We start from the raw sequence: 5,771 nt of genomic DNA, 5'->3' as shown, positions 1-5,771 counted from the left end.
ATGTCTTATGAAGTCTCATGAACCCAATTCTAAAGTATTACCACTGATAACATAAGACATTCAGAAAGAAGCTTTATTGATTGAATGCATTATTATTATTATTATTATTATTATTATTATTATTATTATTATTATTATTATTTAAAGCAGTGTATGCATAGTGACATGAGAATCTTCGCTATCTGCAACTTAGGATGTCATCATGACTCAGCAAACTCCTGTCAAGAAGGAAGGTGAAGCAGCCATGGCTCTCTCTCTCTCTCTCTCTCTCTCTCTCTCTCTCTCTCTCTCTCTCTCTCTCTCTCTCTCTCTCCCCCAGTGCGGACTGATGATGCTTGCGGGGGGTTGTCTGAATGACTTTAACACCTTGTGCAACATGAAAGGTGTTGGAACGGATTCAAGGCGGCGTTGTTCCAGATCGTACAGTCGCATGCATCAAGGAGCATGAAGGGGAGGGTGCAGCTGAATTTGTCCTAAGTGGCGACGACACTACTGATAGAGATTTTAAATGAGGCTGTGAGGTACCATGTCAAGGACAAGGACTCAAACAGTTCTACTAGGTGGTCTATTCTGCTGAGGTTTGTACAAAACCCAAGTTCTACAATGTGATATCTTAGAATGCGGGGTTCCTATTATTGCCCACTAGGTGGCATTCTACTATGACCATGTGTAATCCTGCCTCTGATTAGTCAACACCTGCATTTACCATATAAGGTAGACGCCAACTAGTTTCACTTGCTTCACTCCTGCACGGGTCGCGTGCTTGACCTGCCGTGTCTGTAATGTATGCTCCTGGTGCTTGAACGAAATATAAAAGACAACTAAACGGGAAATGCTTGTGTGGACATTCGATTCTTTCTTCTGGAGATACAACATCTTTCTGGCGACGAGGATGAACGCAACTAATGGACTTTCGGATTGGAGCTAAAGTGGATGCTCGAAGTGGGAACTCTTTGTGAAGTTTGGACGCTGGACTTTTCGGTGAGGGGAGAAAAGAAAAAGAAGGAAATAATACGAACTGAAGTAAGTTGAAAATGACTACAATTGGCACGCTAGTGGCATTTGATGCTAAAGCCCAAACATGGGAGGAATACTGTGAAATACTGGAACAGTTTTTTGCGGCCAATGAGATAACTGATGCAGCGAGGCAACGCGCTGTGCTCATTAGTGTAGTCGGGCCAACTACATACAGTTTGATGAGAAGCCTTCTTAGCCCCATGAAACCGAAAGACAAAAGTTACAGAGACCTAGTCAAACTGTTAAAAGACCACTTCCATCCGAAGCCCAGTGAAATAGTGCAGCGGTACAAATTTGATTCACGCACCAGAAAACATGGCGAGTCTGTATCTGACTACGTAGCAGAGCTACGCCGCTTGGCGCAAGATTGCAACTACGGAGATAAACTAAAGCAAATGTTGAGAGATAGGCTTGTATGCGGGATTAATGATGAGCGTATTCAGAGACGCCTTCTGTCCGAGACAGAATTAACCTTCGACAAAGCACTGTCCATCGCTTTAGCCGTAGAGACTGCAAACAAAAATGCGCAAGATTTGAAACTTCCAAGCGCCTCTGTGAACTTCATGAAGAAGAAGGGCTCGCAGGGGGCTAATGGATTTCGAGGAGCGACAACAGAGTGTTATCGGTGCAAGGGAACCAAGCATACGGCCGCGGAGTGCAAATTCAAACTAGTCAAGTGTCATGTGTGTGGCAAAATTGGACATATCGCAAAAGCCTGCCGCAACAAGGACGCACAGGAGTCCGGCAGCAGAGGATACAGAGATGGAAAGAAAGAAAAGAAACCATCTGCCTACCACCGCTCCCACCAAGTGGAGGTAAGACAAGATGAAAGTGAGAGCTCATCTGATGATGCATTACCTTTCCATTTCATGAAATACAAATTGGGGCAAATGAATGATGTGCATGTGAGAAAAGTTGACCCCTATGTAGTGCAGTTAACTGTGAACAAAAAAGATATCCAATTTGAAATTGACACTGGCTGCAGTCTCACAGTCATGAATGAGAAAATGTTCAAAAAGACATGGAAAGACACTAAGATGCCAGACTTAAAGCCAGCCAAAATGCGCTTGGAGACATACACAGGCGACCCAGTTAAAGTCTTGGGTATCGCGTCAGTAAAAGTTAAATACAAGCAGCAAAGTTGCAAATTGCCTCTAGCGGTGGTCGGAGGAAATGGCCCCAGTCTCCTAGGCCGAGGCTGGATGGAGAAAATTCAGCTTGACTGGAGAGAAATTAAAGCACATCCCAAATCATGCAATGTGCTAAATGTCAAGACCGAAAAAATGACACTGGAGAAAGTGTTAGACAAACATGAAAATGTCTTTAAAGATGAACTGGGCACGCTTAAAGGCACCCAAGCCACTCTCCATGTGAAGGAAAATGCAGTACCTCGCTTCTTCCGTCCCAGATAAGTGCCATACGCCATGCGTGCCAAAGTTGACGAAGAGATAGACAGGCTGTTAAAGGAAGGAATCATGGAGCCAGTGAAGTGGTCCGAATGGGCTGCTCCAGTTGTCCCAGAAACCGGATGGTCACATCAGATTATGTGGTGACTACAAATTAACAGTAAACACTGCCTCTTCCCTGGAACAGTATCCAATCCCTCGAGTAGAGGATCTCTTCACAGCACTGACAGGAGGAAAGCAATTCTCTAAGCTAGACATGAGCCACGCATACTTACAAATTCTCATGGACGATGCATCCAAGAAGTATCTGACTGTCAATACCCATAGGGGGCTGTTCACCTATAACAGACTTCCTTTTGGGGTGGCGTCAGCCCCAGCTTTGTTCCAGAGAACAATTGAAGGTCTGCTGAGAGGAATACCTCATGTAGCATGCTACTTAGATGATATTTTGGTCAGCGGGATGGACGAGACTGACCACTTGAAAAATCTTCACACTGTGCTCTCGAGGCTGGAGGAAGCTGGCCTACGGCTGAAGCGCAGCAAGTGCACGTTCTTACAAGAGGAAGTGGAGTACCTAGGACACAGGGTGGACGCCCAGGGACTTCATCCTGTCAAGAAAAAGGTAAAAGCAATCATGGATGCACCCACTCCTACCAATGTCACAGAGCTAAAGTCCTATTTAGGATTATTGAATTATTACAACAAATTCCTGCCAAATTTAGCAACACTGCTAGCGCCACTGCATGAACTGTTAAGGCAAGATGTACCCTGGAGATGGCAGCAAAGCCAAGCTGAGGCTTTTCAAAAGTCAAAAGATCTCTTAAGCTCAGCACAAGTGCTAGTGCACTACTCAGCTGATTTAGACTTAATGCTCTCGTGTGACGCTTCGCCATACGGCGTGGGCGCAGTTTTGTCACACCGAATGCAAGATGGCAGTGAACGTCCATTGGGGTTCATGTCCCGAACACTGTCTCCTGCTGAGAAAAGATACTCACAGTTAGATAAGGAAGGGTTAGCCATCATCTTCGGCATTAAGAAATTTCATAAATACCTGTATGGTCGTAAATTCACCATCTACACAGATCACAAACCATTGATTTCCCTGTTCAATGAGAAAAAACCCATACCACAGATGGGGTCTCCACGAGTTCAGCGCTGGGCAGTACACCTGAGTGCATACGAGTACACCCTTGTTTACAAACCAGGCAAACATCATGCCAATGCCGATGCACTTAGCAGGCTACCAGTAGCTGGAAAGGTGAGAGAAGAGGAAAATGAACATGTGTTGATGATGGATCTGTTGGATGACTCACTGCTAGACCCCGGACAGATAAAGCGCTGGACAGCGAGAGATGTAGTGCTGTCTCAAGTTCATGAGCATGTCCTGAGGGGTTGGCCTGGCAAAGTGGACTGTGATCTAAAACCATACCACAAGAGACGCACTGAGCTAAGTGTGAGAGACGGTTGTGTAATGTGGGGGGCACGACTGATTATACCCTCAAAAGGCCAAAAGCAAGTGCTGAAGTTGCTTCATCAAACGCACTCTGGCATGACTCGGATGAAGGGCTTGGCAAGGTCCTACGTATGGTGGCCGGGCATGGACCAAGAGGTGGAGAGGGAAGCACAGTCGTGTGAAGAATGTCTGGAAAAACAAAAGGCACCACCCACTGCGCCATTACACCCCTGGGAATGGCCTGAGTCACCATGGTCGAGACTTCACGTGGATTTCGCTGGACCATTCCAAGGTGAGATGTTCTTGTTGATTGTTGATGCTCACAGTAAATGGCTAGACATCTATCCAGTGAAAACAGCCACGTCCCAAGTTACCATTGAGAGACTGAGACAAAGTTTCAGTGTTTTTGGACTTCCCAAAATGCTAGTATCTGATAATGCTACATGTTTCACAAGTGCGGAATTTGAGTCTTTTATGCGACAGAATGGCATTCAACATGTGAGGTCCGCACCCTTCCATCCTTCATCCAACGGGCTAGCAGAGAGGGCGGTCCAGACCTTCAAGGAGGGGATGAAGAAGATCAAAGGTGAGACTACACAAACAAGACTGTCAAGATTTCTATTCAGTTATCGCATCACTCCTCATGCAACCACAGGCCTGTCCCCTGCAGAGTTGATGATGTCAAGGAGACTCAGATCTGTATTCGATGTGATGTTGCCAAATGTGAAAACAAAAGTGCAGAACAAACAACTGAAACAGAAACTAGCTCACGACACAAACACACGATTGAGACATTTCATACCCGGAGACAAAGTTTACATCAGAAACTACTCCTACGGTCCTAAATGGATCCCAGCAGTCATCCAGGATAGCACTGGTCCTCTGTCCTATACCGTAGTCGTCGGAGGTGGACAGATCATAAAGAGACATGTGGATCAAGTGAGAGCAAGACTGTTTGACACTGTTCCCAGTCAGGATCTCAAGAGCGAGTTGGAACTGTCAGTGGACATCCCTGATGGTGCTACCGACTCTGTGCCGGTGGAAACTGGCATGGCTACAGTGGAGGAACTTCCTTCACCAGAGCTGGAGCGTCCATCGTCTCCAGATGTTCCTGTGCCAGCTGTGCAGGTACCACCTGACCTTCCGGTGCCAGCAGAGGTGCCACGCTCCGCGCAGCAAAGAGCTTCACCTGCTGTGTCCGCTGCTCCAGTGGAGTTGCGGCGCTCTGGGCGTGAAAGACGCCCCCCGGACTATCTGCGTTATTAGTTAGAGGTGAGATCCTTTTCCCATTCAGAGAGCAACAATACGCTCTGGGCTCACCAGAGGGACGTACCCTCTAAGCTTTAGTTTCAAGAAGATGCACACACAGACATTGAAAAAAGAAAACTGACAAAAAGAAAATGTTCCCGTTTTTTGTATTTAATTGTATCGTAATGAGAATATCTTCTTGCTGCAGTAATGTATGTTGTCTATGACAATAGTTAACTTTCAGTTAAGTGAAATGATATACTATCTGCTTAAAGGTGGGGGAGATGTGATATCTTAGAATGCGGGGTTCCTATTATTGCCCACTAGGTGGCATTCTACTATGACCATGTGTAATCCTGCCTCTGATTAGTCAACACCTGCATTTACCATATAAGGTAGACGCCAACTAGTTTCACTTGCTTCACTCCTGCACGGGTCGCGTGCTTGACCTGCCGTGTCTGTAATGTATGCTCCTGGTGCTTGAACGAAATATAAAAGACAACTAAACGGGAAATGCTTGTGTGGACATTCGATTCTTTCTTCTGGAGATACAACATACAGTATTTTTTTTTTTTTTACAGTGATTCTGGTTTAAAAATAATTGTGCTGACCGCACTGAGAGGACAAATAGCCAGCTGATTGTCTCG

The 5,771-nt window shown here is 45.8% G+C and overlaps 1 pseudogene; it reads left to right on the top strand.

Moving 5' to 3' along the window:
* Positions 1-2,426: 2,426 nt before the first annotated feature.
* On the top strand, positions 2,427-5,277 carry LOC134440671 (uncharacterized protein K02A2.6-like; annotated as a pseudogene).
* The last annotated feature ends 494 nt before the right edge of the window (positions 5,278-5,771 follow it).

The sequence above is a fragment of the Engraulis encrasicolus genome, chromosome 23, assembly GCF_034702125.1.
Source record: "Engraulis encrasicolus isolate BLACKSEA-1 chromosome 23, IST_EnEncr_1.0, whole genome shotgun sequence".
In the NCBI taxonomy this organism is placed as follows: domain Eukaryota; kingdom Metazoa; phylum Chordata; class Actinopteri; order Clupeiformes; family Engraulidae; genus Engraulis; species Engraulis encrasicolus.
This window is presented reverse-complemented; position numbering and strand designations above follow the sequence as displayed.